The sequence below is a fragment of the Blennius ocellaris genome (genome assembly GCF_963422515.1).
Source record: "Blennius ocellaris genome assembly, chromosome: 14".
Taxonomy (NCBI): Eukaryota; Metazoa; Chordata; class Actinopteri; order Blenniiformes; family Blenniidae; genus Blennius; species Blennius ocellaris.
Genome location: NC_137663.1, coordinates 8,476,322 through 8,491,551, shown reverse-complemented (window position 1 = coordinate 8,491,551; position 15,230 = coordinate 8,476,322). Strand labels below are relative to the sequence as shown.

Genomic DNA, 15,230 nt, shown 5'->3' with positions numbered 1-15,230 from the left:
GTAAGGACGACGTAACGGGGTTAAGGAAAGGTGTTAGAAGTCTTCCTAAAGGAGTTGGTGAAAGGCCATCACATCAGTGTGGCAGTCTTTTTCACACTGCAGGTCATGTTGTTTCTTTCTTTTAATTTTGACTGGATGACGTGTGGTTTCGCGGGTCGTGAAATTTAAATCTGTGGGGTTGTATGTACGAGTGGAGCACGCACTGATGTAACTACGTCGGATGCACTCAGGCTCCGGCTCCGACTACATTGTGGGATGAGGATTGAAAAATTGGAGCAGCACATTTGTACTTTTTTACCCACAAATTCTGCTTTATTTCACGTTGATGTGCAGCTCATGGGCCGCCGTGGGCCAGACTGGTAGATCCCACGGGCCGGTTGTGGCCTGTGGGCCACCTATTGAGGACTCCTGCTCTAATGGAAGCAATGAGCCTCCTTTGCTTTGCTGATTGAGAATTCAGGCCCGTCCTCATCATGGCCGCCACACTAAATACTTTCGGAGTAATGGAAGGTGTGGGACTGGTGTGAATTCATAATGGTTACTTTATTATTATTATTATTTTTATTATTATTGTTGGGATCTCACAGGACCACAGAAAGTTTGTTCATTTCTAGGAAAAGACAATTGTCATATGTCATGATACACAGTAATGACATATGAATTCTGACCCAGGAATGTGATTGTACTTCGCACCAAGTGCAAAGGGGGCTTCTGCAGGACCTTCCTCCCCCCTTTCTGCTCACAAGACTCTTCCCCCATGCAATCAGCCAGTCACTGATTGGTTGAAGCTCTCAGGATTCGACACCTCCAAATTCACACGTGGAACAAAAGCCTGCGAAGCCAGGCTTCTCGCTCTCTTGCACGACTACACTCCGAGGAGGTGAGTTGCTGGAGAGCAGCTCATCCAGTGTTAGCACACAGCTAACACCAGAGGCCTTCACTCCTCAACTCTGCTGACCCGACCACGAGGGTCAGACCTTCCCCTGATCCAGAGACCAGCGCCCAGAGTCTGCTCTCCAGGGAAACCAACCGGTTCCTCCAGGACGGAACCAGGGAAACGACGCCTCACAGAACTTCTTTGTGTTTTTCCTGAACAAGCAGGAAAACCATCACAGACCTGAGCGACCAGCTCCTCAGTCTGAACAAAGGGACAACCAGGAGCTGTAAAGAAGGACTCCTGAAACATCAACTTCATCTTCTTCTCCTCAGCCTGCAGAACCAGCAACCACAGTTAGCAGGAGGTGCTAACTACCAGAGACGACACCAACTCCCTTCAAGGAAGTGGTAACAACTGGGCATTACTCGAGATTAGTTAAACCTGATGCTATACATAGAACTGTTTAACTTTTATGAAGATGTGTCAATTCTGTTACAGTGATTGTGTTCTTTTGATTATGATATTAGGAGCCGTTATCAACTTTTAAACCACCGTTAGCTCTGCCACAGACACAGGGTCTGCATGCTAATCTTTGCTTTACTAACTTGTTAACTCACAATCCTACACATATCACATCAAAGACAACATCACAACTTAACCGAACACCATCTGACGACTCCTGACGTTTTACAAGACAAATCGCATTCACATAAACTCATTCTAGAAATGGTCCTTTAGCAGAAACACACCAGAAGCAGATGCTAAGGCTACCTTCCATTGATCCATTGCGATCAGCACATGGCCGAGACACAGGACAGACCTCCTGCTCTCTGATAACCTCCATTTGGAATGTAGTGTCTTGTGACCCGCCATCTTGTTTTGTAGCTCCATCACACGTCTCACACATACACCCTCCCTCCAACTCTCTCTCTCTTTTCTCTCCACACACACACACACACACACACACACACACACACACACACACACACACACACACACACACACACACACACACACACACACACACACACACACACACACACACACACACACACACCAAGCTGTATATAGGTAGTTAGAATCTGTGTTTTGTTTGTTTTCATTGTTAATAAATATAATTTTTGGAATCATACTTGCTGTTTTATTAATGTGCACAAAGGTGAATGAAATGTCGACCTCTTCTGTGTCAAGAACTTACTGTTAATCCTGGTAATTGTAATTAATTTGACTATTAATTCAAATTCCTGATTAACTGTTTAGTGTATCTTATGAGACTGATATAACTGAATTGGCTATCATTTCCTGTAAAGACAGGTGGTGCTCCGAGGTATCTGTTACAGATCAGATTAAATTTCAAAAACATTATTAAAACTATCTTTGATAATTATTAATCATTATCGACAGCCAACCATAACATAAATAGTGATCCATATGAGGTAATAAATCCCTACATTATTATTATTATTATTATTATTATTATTGGTATAAATGGCTAAATAACACATGGCTAAAAGCACAAGCTGACATAGATTAACACAAACTTTAATATTTAACTGTGTCACATTAACAGAGTATGTCTGTGTCTTACTGAGTTATTATTATTCAATAAAACATAATTCAGACTGGAATTCTGTTTCAGTGACACATTCCATCCAACGACTTCCCACTACGTTCAACAAATAAAGAAATATTTGTTTCTGCTAGAGTTGTTTTGTGTTCAGCTTCATGCTTTAGCTCAACCATGTGTTTCTCCCCTGTCCTGCACTGCTCATGATTCAGTGGTAAAGCAGGACCACTCACCTCCCCTCACCTGACCATGCAACCCTGCAGCAATAAAGGATTACATACCCTCATAACATGAACTACCACTCCTCACTCTCTCTCATTACTGTAATAACATTTCATAATCATCTAACAAGTTATTACATAAAAGAGTGGCATTAAAAGAAACAACCCTTTCAAACCTGTAGTTACTGTGGCCAATATTGCAGCAATACAAACTACAAACAGCATTACGTTTCCTGCAAATAGATTTTTTTGCAGGTTTTGTTCAATTTACTTATCAAAAATGAGTATTGTATGTGACATAGTAGTCATTAATTCATCAACACTCTCCTATTGTCGTAGTATTTTTTTTTACAATATTTTTCACTATTTAATCACCTTTATGGCAAGTTATTACACTGTTGGTTTTATTACCTTTAAAATGGCCAAAATGATTAACCTGACATTTATTTTGACCATTATGACATTAGTGGTTGTAACACATCTTCTTCTTGTCCCAGAATAATTTAGTAGCTGAAAGTTTAAGTTATTTTTTGGTATCTTGCTCACACTCACCTGCTGCAGTCGTTGAGGTGTTCGCCGCCGACATCTGAATCAGTTTGTGATGATTATCTTTTCTCTACGGCACATTAAAGCAGGCGGTTATCTAACGTTGGTCAAACATTATACAGTCAATCCTTCAGGCTTTCTTGGTTGTGAAATTGACACATTTTACCCTTCAAAGTTCACTGCATACTGTTGGTCTGGCTGTTTTGTTTTTTTTACTGTCTATTGTTTGTCAAACTCATTGACGTGTCAAAGTTCAACAACTGAATGATTAATAGCATTTTTTTGCCACGGCATTAGACGTTTTTACGTGTCTTGATACACTATTCAGATTCTGGGGCCAAGTCCATGTTCAAAACCTTCCAGATCAGAGGAGAGAGGATTTGGATTGTAACCTGGGAGGAAAATAAAAACCCAGTAAACGAGAATTTGATTACGTAAAAGTTTAAACCAAGCTTCTTTTCTCGGAATAGAACTCAATCTTTCTGTTTGCTGAAACGTAGGTGAAATATTCTCTATATATTGTCACAAGTGAACATGATCAGTGTACCTGGCATATTAAAAAAAGAAAAAAGGGGACTTCCAGTCGGAGCGCAGCGAGGATGGTCGCATAGACAGAGGCTCCCAACCGAACCGGTGAAATAAATCTAATACCCCGTTGAAAACCGATGTAGTATCCGAAAGCGGAAAGAGAAGGTGCGCGGGAACCGCGTCTACCAGCACACCGAGTAGTGAATGCCAACAAGCAGCGAGGGAGAGACGGAAATCCGGACTCAACCTGCACAGGTACGGGCTAAAGCTAACGAGCTAGCGGAGAAATGGCGGATCTGGACACGATCTTACAAAAAATAAAAGGGTTTCGCCAGGAAAATAAGGAACAGTTAAAAACAATAACGGAGGAAATGTCGAAAGTAAACGCTAGATTGGAGGAAGCAGAGAGAAGGATTGAAGCGTCAGAGGAAAGGATTCAAAACACGGAAGATGTCGTGTCTCAGATGTTAAAGCTACATGCCAAGCTAGAGGACACGTTGGTGAACCTGGAGAGCCGCTCCAGACATGAGAATGTGCGGATTTACGGGGTACCGGAGGGTGCTGAGAGTGACTCGCCGTCGATGGTCACATTCGTGGAGACTTTCCTCCGGGAGGGGCTCGATTTAACTGATGAGACGACATGCCTACAGATTGAGAGAGCCCACCGCTCGGCAGGCCCAAAGCCACCGGAGAGCGCCCCACCACGCTCCATAGTTGTGAAGTTTTTGAGCTTTAAACAGAAAGAGACGATACTCCGCAAGGCGTGGCAGATGAAGAGATTAACTTGGAAGGAGAAGCAGATAAATTTGGACCACGACTATCCACCTCTTATTTTGAAGAAACGGAGAGAATATGCGGAGGTCCGCAAAGTTTTGAAAGAAAATAACATCCAATTCCAGACTCTCTTCCCGGCCAGGCTGAGATACAAGGATGGGACTAAGATCTACAACACAATAGAGGAGGAAACGGAGGACCTGTCAAGCAGAGGAAATGCGGTGACCATCGTTCGATCACCGGAGTCAATGATGGAGCAGATACAACAGCTGACATGGAGGAGGGCCAATCCACGAGCAAGAAAGGGCGCTTTCAAGGAGGGACGAGAACTGAGCTACAAGGATAAGCTGAGAGCCTACAGGAGATCCCTGCCAGCGCCTGCTGAATCCAAAGGGTCACTAACCACTGCTTTTGTTGGTAAATTTTGAGGTTCATCTCAACATGGGTATAAACTGGTAGAGTTTAACCAAATATATCAAGGTTCGTTGGGGTTCCATTGTTTTTTGTGGACCATCACCACCATAAGGGCTCCCTCCACCAGACACGGCAGGAGGGCTTCTCCCTTTGGGCCTAGTACCACTCTTTAGGCTCAATAGGGTCCGGTTAGAGGACCCCAACATAGGAAGTCATATAAACGTTCTTTTGTTCTTTTTTTGTTGTTTAACCCAGAGAGGGAGGGGCTCCCTAAGTCTAGAAACGAGGTGGAGCTAGGTGTCACCTGAATCCTAAACAGATCCGTAAAGGTTGCTTCATTCAATATAAATGGCATGCTTAACCCAGTCAAACGCTGGAAAGTTTTATCAAAGCTTAAGAAAGAAAAAATTCAAATTGCATTCCTACAGGAGACTCACCTTGACAAAAATGAACATGTAAAACTGAACAAAATGGGATTTAAGCACGTATATTTCTCTTCATATGGAGGGGGGAGGCGTAGAGGAGTGGCGATATTGATATCCAACACAGTGACATTTGAACATATAAATGAATATAAAGATAGAGAGGGGAGATTTGTGTTGGTTGTTGGTAAAGTGGATGGCGCGATGATGAGTCTCATGAATGTGTATGTTCCTCCTGGGAGTGACTGGCATTTTTATAGACAGGTATTTGATTCATTAACCACGAAAAGTCAGGGTATTGTGATATCTAGGGGGGACTATAATGTTCGACTAAATCCAAAAATGGACTGCTCTAATGGGAAACCATATGCAAAAAACATAAGTAAGAAACTTAACACGCTGATAAATGAACTGGGAATTGTAGATGTATGGAGAGAAAGAAATCCGACCAACCGGGACTATACGCACTACTTGGCTGCCCATAGAGTGTACTCTAGGATAGACTATTTGTTTGCATTTAAAAAAGATTTTCACAGATTTGGGAACTGTGAAATAGGTCCTGCCACTATCTCGGACCATAACCCAGTCTACACAACGGTATGTCTGGAAAATAAGCCCAGGACAACTCAATGGAAATTAAACAGCAGTATCCTGAATAACCCTATTATCAAAGAAAAATTAAAGATTGAAATTAAATCATACTTGGAACACAATGACAACAGGGAGGTGGCACCACTAATAGTTTGGGATGCATTGAAGGCGGTAATAAGGGGCAAAATAATATAAATCGCTTCATATGAAAAGAAACACAGACATCAGACCCTTAAAATTCTTGAAGATGAACTGAATAGACTCCAAAAAGAACATTCGACAACCCTAAAAGACGAGACCAAAGGCAAAATTATTAAAATAAGAAAAGAAATTGATGAAATAAATACGCAGGAAATACAGAAAAAAATGCTGTTTATAAAACAACAGTACTCTGAAACAGGATCAAAATCACTAAAGCTTTAATCATACAAGTTACGTAAGCAACAAGCTGAAAGAACAATATATAAAATTAGAAATCCAGAAACAAACAATATACAGTGCAGCCAAGAAGAAATCCGATCTAGTTTTGAAAATTACTATAAAAAATTATACTCCCAATCACAATTGAGTGAAGACCAGCACATTGAAGCCTTTTTATCCTCGATACACCTACAAGAGGTCACGGAAGATCAAAATAAGAAATTAATATCGGCAATAACAAAGGAAGAAATAAAAACAGCCATTGGGAGATTAAAAGCAGGGAAATCCCCAGGAACGGATGGGTTTACCCCGGAGTGGTACAAAATAATGCAAGATAATTTAATCCCAACACGACTAAAAACATTCAATTGGGTGCTGGAAAATAAAAAGATCCCCCCCTCATGGAGAGAGGCAGTAATTTCTATTATTCCAAAAGAGGGAAAAGATCAATTAGATTGTGGTAGCTATCGTCCGGTTAGTGTTTTAAATATAAACTATAAACTGTTCACCTCCATATTGTCAAGAAGACTGGAATTGATTTTGCCAAATTTAATACATAAGGACCAGACCGGCTTCGTTAGACAAAGGCAAACACAGGATAACATTAGAAAGACACTGCACATCATGAGACAAGTTACACAACAAAAATTAGAGACCCTCATAATAAGCCTGGATGCAGAGAAAGCTTTTGACTCTGTGAGATGGTCATTTTTATATAAAGTATTATCCAAATTTGGTTTCCATCAAAACATAATAGAAGTAATAGTGGCTCTGTATGATGAACCACAAGCTAAGGTTAAAATAAATGGTAACCTAACTAATTCATTCATATTGGAAAGAGGTACATGACAGGGATGCTGTTTGTCGCCGCTCCTCTTTGCTTTGTTCATAGAACCCCTGAGCCAGTGGATACGGGAGCGCTCTGACATCACGGGGGTCAAAATGCCACTGGGAGAGCAAAAACTATCCCTGTTCGCTGATGATCTGCTAATAACTATAACTCAACCCACACAGACGCTCCCAAAACTGATGGAAATGTCAAGGGAATACGGACAACTCTCAGGATATAAAATAAATATCAACAAAACCCAGGTACTACCACTAAACTATGAACCCCCAACTGAAATTAGGACGGCATATGACTGGAAGTGGGAGACAAAGTACATTAAATATTTGGGGGATGTATTACCAAAGGACTTATCTAAAATGTTTGATATTAATTATGCACCCCTAACTTCAAAGTTAAAGTCAGATATGCAGCGATGGAATGTTATTCCCTTTTTAAGTTTAGGTTCCAGGATTGAATCCATTAGAATGAATATCCTTCCTCGAATGCTTTACCTTTTCCAATGTCTGCCAATTACTATACCTTTGAAACAATTTTTAGAATGGGACAGTTTACTGTCAAGATACATATGGCAGGGGAAAAAGGCCAGGATTAAATACAAAACCCTACAACTGGGAAAAGACAAGGGGGGGTTGGGCCTTCCCTGCCTACCTGGTGGCTCAGCTGAGACCATTAGTGTGTTTATGCTCTTCATCTTATAGTGCAGGATGGAAAGATGTGGAGGGTACAGTGGTGAGGGGAATACCAGTTGGGGCCCTAATAGCTGACAGAAAACTGCAGGATGAGCTGAAAACCTCTGAAAACCCTCTACTTGAGGTTTCTCTTAAATCATGGCAGGAAATGTTCAAAATCTGTAGATTAGGAGACGTGACTAAACTAATGAGGTGGTGTGCCTACGATTCTGATTTCAAACCAAACAAAATTGACAGTAGATTTACAAATTGGGCCATAAAAGGATTGACTACATATTACTCATTCATCAACAAGGGGACATTTTCGAGCTTTGAAACACTGGAAAAGAAATTTGGAATGAAGAAAGATGACTTTTATAGATACCTGCAAGTTAGGCATTATTTTAATCAGAACCTAAAAACAGTTTTGAAAGGAGGGGAGTTGGGCCCTGTAGAAGTATTTTGGACATTATGTGAATCCACAGCATGTAATAAAATAATCTCAAAACTTTACAACAGTATCCAAACATCTAAACACGACGGTATAGATGACCTTAGGAGGAAATGGGAAAATGAAGGTCATAATTTGATTTCGGTGGAGAGTTGGGAGGCAATCTGTCAGCTACCATGTATTACGACGGGGTCCGGCATGTGGCGGGAATTTTGTTGGAAAAACCTGGTGAGATTCTTCCTCACACCTGTTCAGAATCGTCACCGGGGAGGTGACGATGCATGTTGGAGACTCTGCGGGGTAAATGGGGCAAATCACTACCATATCTTTTGGAGTTGTCAGGTAACTAGGAGCTACTGGGAAGAGTTACATATGCATATAAATAATATATTCAGATCAAACATCCCCCTTACATGTGAAACTCTGTATCTGGGTGATATCGTTTTCTGTAATTGGTCAAGAAATGATACAAAGTTACTGGCCATATTACTGGCCGCAGGTAAAGAAGCCGTTACCAGAAAATGGTTGAAAGTGGAATCACCGACCATCGAAGAATGGATCGATATTATTCATGGGATTTATATAATGGAAAAATTATCGTTTTCCCTCAGGGTGCAAAAAGACACATTTTATAAACTTTGGTCTAAATGGACAGCATATGTAAAAACAGTGAGATCGGATTTCAATTGATATCATATTAGGTGTGCCAACATTTTTAAAAAGAAATGTGTGTGGATGTTTGTCTCAGGTGACAAAAGCATAATGAGGAGATGAGCCCCCCCCCTTTTTTTTGTTTTTTTTTTGTTTGTTTTTGTTCTTGCCTTTCCTTTTTTTCTTTTTTTCAATCATCATCGAGAAAATGGAGAACTCGGGAGGACGGTGTGGACTGAGATACTTGGACTCTTCTTCGTTATGGTTTCTGTTCGTTCTCTGTTCATTTTATTTAATGAAAGACAATGAGGATAGGTCCAAGGATACTGTAAAATTGTACAAGTGAAATGGTGTCTATCCATGTGTTTTCCAAATAAAAAGTTAATTACAAAAAAAAAAAGAAAAAAGATTATTTTGTTCTGTACTGCCTGTTTACAGTTTAAACTATTAAACTGGCAAATGAAATGAATGTGAGGACTGTGATTTCTAATGTTGGTTTGTTTTCCTTGTTGCAGCTGTGACAGACAAGTCCACACAGTGAAGCCTGAAGGTGGTGCCTTCACTCACCTCACCTCACTTCCTTGTTTGCTGACAGTGTTAGAATTATAACGTTTTCTTTGACCTCCGAACTGTGACGCTTCCCGCATGGACTTATTCAAACTGTTAAAATGGCGTCGGACTGTTTTGTTATTGAGCTGTAGATGGTGGACAAATACCGAAATGCATTATGGGTAGCATAGTTTGTTCAGTCTGTGTGACGGTCCGCCAATAGGAGAGCACGTTGCTTACGCCTCCTTCTAGCGGTGGCCAATGGGAAGAGGGGATTTACCGCAGCGCGTGTTTTATCTGGCGGAAGGTCCGGCTGGCTCACTCTCTGTCTTTTCCTCCTCGTACTGAGCTCAACTGTTTCATCCTTGGCTGTTTTCCTTCGCGTTTATCGGCTAAGTATAAGACTAATCTTTGTTAGGCCAGTATTTCTGTCTTTTGTAATAAATTACTGTGTTAATCCAATCTCAAGGTTTGATGAACTATGGCTTAATGTTCGCCGCTGCTTCCCTTCATCAAGAGATCTGTCCTCTCTTTCTGTGTGGGTGAAAGACAACAGGACAACAGCCACACCCAAACATTTCATATTCACACCACTCTTGATTTATGCCATTTATTTATAATTGATCTTTCTACTCTTCCACTGTTTAAATGAAGTGCACACATTTTCACACTGAAAGACTATCGTTTGCCACATTTCTGTTGTATTAATTATGTTTTTATCCCCCGCCGTAGCCGATAGGCCCAGAAGGGGGATCTTGAAACAGTCTCCGTACGTCCGTCCGTCCGCACGTCCGTCCGTTCGAACGTTTCTACCTATATCTCGGCAACCCCTGGGCCACAGTGACCAAACTTCACATGTGGATACATCTCAGAGGGGGAAGGGATACTATGGTGACCTTGACCTAATTTGCATATTAAGTAGGTCACAGGGTCACGAAGTGCTTAAAAACACCTTTTGGGCTCTGGAGACATATTTTGACATAGCTTATGAAGAAGACCTTTCACATTCTACATAATTATCTACTAGGACCCATGGAACACCCTCTAGTGTACCAAGTGTGCTGCCTTAGAGCTGGCTTTGTGAGAAAATAAAAAGCCCTCCAGCGGGGGATTAGCCGGAGGGCTTCTTGTTAGTTTGTGTATCGTCATTTGTTTCACCCTTGTGTCTTAGTTGTTTTTACACGGTCACTATATATATACTCACGAGCGGCTCATTTTGGGAGGTCAGTTTTGTTGTGTGAATATCTCAGTTTCTTTAGATATTTTGAGTTTGTTTTGTTGACCTCATTTGTTTGTCAAAGAAAACTTAATTTGTACTTTGTATTTTCTTTTGGTAAATAAAACCGTTATACAGAAAAACCTGTTTGCCTGGTTGCCTAACTGCTCGGCCGCTGACAATTGGTGAAAGGCCATCACGTCAGTGTGGCAGTCTTTTTCACGCTGCAGGTCATGTTGTTTCTTTTTTGTGTGTTTTCGCGGGTCGTGAAATTTAAATCTGTGGGGGTGTACGTATGAGCGGAGCACGCACACATGTAATTACGTTTTACTTTGAAACACTGGGCCCCCAAACAGCGTCTTGCCTCGGGCCGCTATGATGCTACAAACAACCCTGAATGTGTTGCTTATTTTAACAACAAATTCTAATCAATTACCAAATAATTATTTCAATCTAGTCAAACATTTCCATGTGTAAGGCACTGCATTTCTTTTAAGTTGAATATGAAGGAAACGTTTGCACTTCCATTGGAATGCAGACAAACCAGCTGGATGAGAGCAGGTCTGAGAAAAACTGTTCGTTCTTCTTCAGTTTAAACAGCCTCTTGATTTACTCCTGAAGCCCTATCCTAACCGTCAGAAAAACACTGAAGCACTTTAAACAACATGTTTTCACTATTTCAAACTCAGGATTGGATTAGTTGAATCAAAATTTTAAATGTTTATTTGTGAAAATGTGATGATCTCCAAATAGATGAAATGTAACAATATGAACGCGGCTTTAAAAGCGGCTTTGACTGTAAGTAAAGCTTTAATATGTGCACTGACATCAGCAAACAAGCAGAGTTTGTGAAACAAGATGGAAGTTTTTGTTAATGGACTAACTGATGAAGCACATTTGACAAAGAATATCAGCAATAGCTGTTTGTTTTGGTCTTAAGTAGATTTATCCAGGTAAACACAATATTATGTCGACTTTTAATGAGGCCTGATACGCTTTTATTCACAAAACAAAATTGATAAATATGACTGTAGGAAGACAAATTTTGGCAGGTTTTTTTGTGAAATTTACATCAAAGCTGCTCCATACAAAAAAAACCACTCATGATATCTGTGACACAGTTTTCCTTCATTTATTTATTCATTCACTGCTTCTTTTCATTCCAAATAGAATAGTCTTGTTTTATAGCCCCACAATGCACGAATTAATTTGTTTCTCGTGATCACACTTTTTTGTAGAGGTACACTGCACCAGCAACGAAGCCTTCCTCAGAATCCAACGCTGTTTTTGACCACTTTTCCTCCACAAAGACGTTCACACAGCTCCAGAGCCCTTCCTCTTCCATCTGCTTCTGTGTGTCTTCCAGAGCAGCCCTGTACTCCTGATGGTCTCCGTCGTGTCTGCACGTCATGCACACGTAGCCACCTGCAGGCACAGAAAAACGTTCATCTAAAGTTTGCATGTTCTCCCTGTGCAGACGTTGGATTTTGTTGGGTGCCAGCTGTGATGGACTGGTGATCCCATGGATGAGATCATAGTGTATTTGGTTTAAAAAAAGTTATCCAAAGTGGATGATTGCACTCAGTATTTCACCTGGTTTGCAGACACTCCACAGCTCTTTAATCACACGCACGGGAACATGACCCACACTCAAAGATCCACAGATGACAACCACATCAAATGATCCTGCAGGATGTGAAGAACCAGCAGAAAACAGTGAAAAAAGAAATGTAATGAAAGACAAGACACTGAAAATACCACACAGGTTTAGGTTGGAAGATTAGACTGAATTACATTGAAATTCATTGTGATCATACGTGGGCGATGTTCAAAACTCAAGACATTGTTATATAGGTAGTGTCTGAAGCTCCATGACTGCTCAATGTGTACAAATGCTCATTTTTAAAAGGGGAACAGGTGAGTTAAAACAACCTTTTTCTGCAGGAAGACGCTGCTCTCCCAAAAGGCAAAGCTTGAGGTCTTGGTACAGTCCTTTCTTTTGGGCCTGTTCCAGCATCGCCTTGCTTCCATCAATACCCACAAAGTTTCCAAAGCCATACTCCTTCATCTGCAAAACACACACATTGAGTTAAAGAATGGACAGACAATGAAATAACAAGAAGAAAACAACAACAAAAGAAATTACTGATAGAAAATTACTTGGAGTTTCTTCATCTTCTATTCTAATCTTCTACAGTATCTTCATTCACCGTGAACAAACAAAGCTTTTCTCTGACTTTTTAGTGACCATACCTGCTCGGCCACCAGTCCAGTACCACAGGCTACATCCAGGACAACAGCTGCTCCACGGTCACCAGTGTAGTGGGAGGAAACTGTCTTTGCTGCTAGAGTTGCTGCTTGGTAGTTCACACTTGCCGAATCCTAATAAAATGTCAAAAACAGGCTGTAATTTAGTTAAATAATTGAAATTTTGATAAATCGGATGCACCAAAAAAAGCATGAAGCTCTACATAATTATAAATATGGACAGTTGATGAGTCCTATATTTGTCATCTGATTCTCTGAGCTCAGACCCAGAGAGACACTGAAAGAAGACAACAGTGGAAGGCCCATAGGATCAAGCCATGACTTAAGATATAAAACATTGGGCAAATAATTTGGTTTGAATTTCTGAAATAAAAACAATATTTCTGAATAAAACTGTACCTGATCATATTTTTCAGCCCAGGAGTCATAAAAAATCATCTTCTCTTCAAGAGTGGCAGTACTGCGACAAGACGCAAACATTTCTTTCACAGTATTCATGTTTCTTCGTGGCGTCACTCCTTCCATCTCTGGACATGTAGACACAAAGGAGAATATTAAAAGACCAACAAAACAAAAGGCAACATAAACACACACTCAACACACCAGTGTGGTCAGAATGTATAATGGCTCTGCCGTCTTTCATTTGGATAGTTTGCTTTGGAAGCAGACAGTAACCTTGCTGGTGACACTATTATTACATAGAGAGACATAAACCACACTCTGTATGTTTTCTATAACACATAAAGCAGGAGCTAAAGTTTCAACAGCCTTTCTCCTGTCCTTGTGGAAGCTGCAAGTGACAATTACTGAGGGGGAAACGCCAGGTGCCGTATAGTCACTGCAGGAGCGAGGCTCAAACCTTAACGGGATCTTTACGTAGACGTTTAAATGTCAGTGGTGCTCTGACCAAGAAACCTGAAGACAGAGTGAACATACATGAGCTGTTGTATCAGCTGAATTCTCCAAGAAAGACAGGTGTCCCTCCCTAACCCAACCCACCTGGTGTTCAGAACCAGGACTGTACGGCCTCGAGCAAACCTTATGGACTTCTAAAGAGGGCAAGTCTCTTTGTTCAACAACAGATATACCTGGAGGGCGTCTCCCTCCGCACAGACGGGCGTCACACACTATATGTCATCAAATCCTTGGACGACGTAAGGACGACGTTACGGGGTTAAGGAAAGGTGTTAGAAGGCTTCCTAAAGGAGTTGGTGAAAGGCCATCACGTCAGTGTGGCAGTCTTTTTCACACTGCAGGTCATGTTGTTTCTTTCTTTTAATTTTGACTGGATGACGTGTGGTTTCGCGGGTCGTGAAATTTAAATCTGTGGGGTTGTATGTACGAGCGGACCACGCACTGATGTAACTACGTCGGATGCACTCAGGCTCCGGCTCCGACTACATTGTGGGATGAGGATTGAAAAATTGGAGCAGCACATTTGTACTTTTTTACCCACAAATTCTGCTTTATTTCACGTTGATGTGCAGCTCATGGGCCGCCGTGGGCCAGACTGGTAGATCCCACGGGCCAGTTGTGGCCTGTGGGCCACCTATTGAGGACTCCTGCTCTAATGGAAGCAATGAGCCTCCTTTGCTTTGCTGATTGAGAATTCAGGCCCGTCCTCATCATGGCCGCCACACTAAATACTTTCGGAGTAATGGAAGGTGTGGGACTGGTGTGAATTCATAATGGTTACTGTATTATTATTATTATTTTTATTATTATTGTTGGGATCTCACAGGACCACAGAAAGTTTGTTCATTTCTAGGAAAAGACAATTGTCATATGTCATGATACACAGTAATGACATATGAATTCTGACCCAGGAATGTGATTGTACTTCGCACCAAGTGCAAAGGGGGCTTCTGCAGGACCTTCCTCCCCCCTTTCTGCTCACAAGACTCTTCCCCCATGCAATCAGCCAGTCACTGATTGGTTGAAGCTCTCAGGATTCGACACCTCCAAATTCACACGTGGAACAAAAGCCGGCGAAGCCAGGCTTCTCGCTCTCTTGCACGACTACACGCCGAGGAGGTGAGTTGCTGGAGAGCAGCTCATCCAGTGTTAGCACACAGCTAACACCAGAGGCCTTCACTCCTCAACTCTGCTGACCCGACCACGAGGGTCAGACCTTCCCCTGATCCAGAGACCAGCGCCCAGAGTCTGCTCTCCAGGGAAACCAACCAGTTCCTCCAGGACGGAACCAGGGAAACGACG

At 41.5% G+C, this 15,230-nt stretch overlaps 1 protein-coding gene across 1 annotated transcript in view; it reads right to left on the bottom strand.

Moving 5' to 3' along the window:
• Window positions 1-15,230, bottom strand: part of LOC308139095 (claudin-4-like) — a gene marked incomplete at both ends in the record, with an annotated part of 86,946 nt that overhangs the window by 35,186 nt on the left and 36,530 nt on the right. The window lies entirely within an intron of this gene.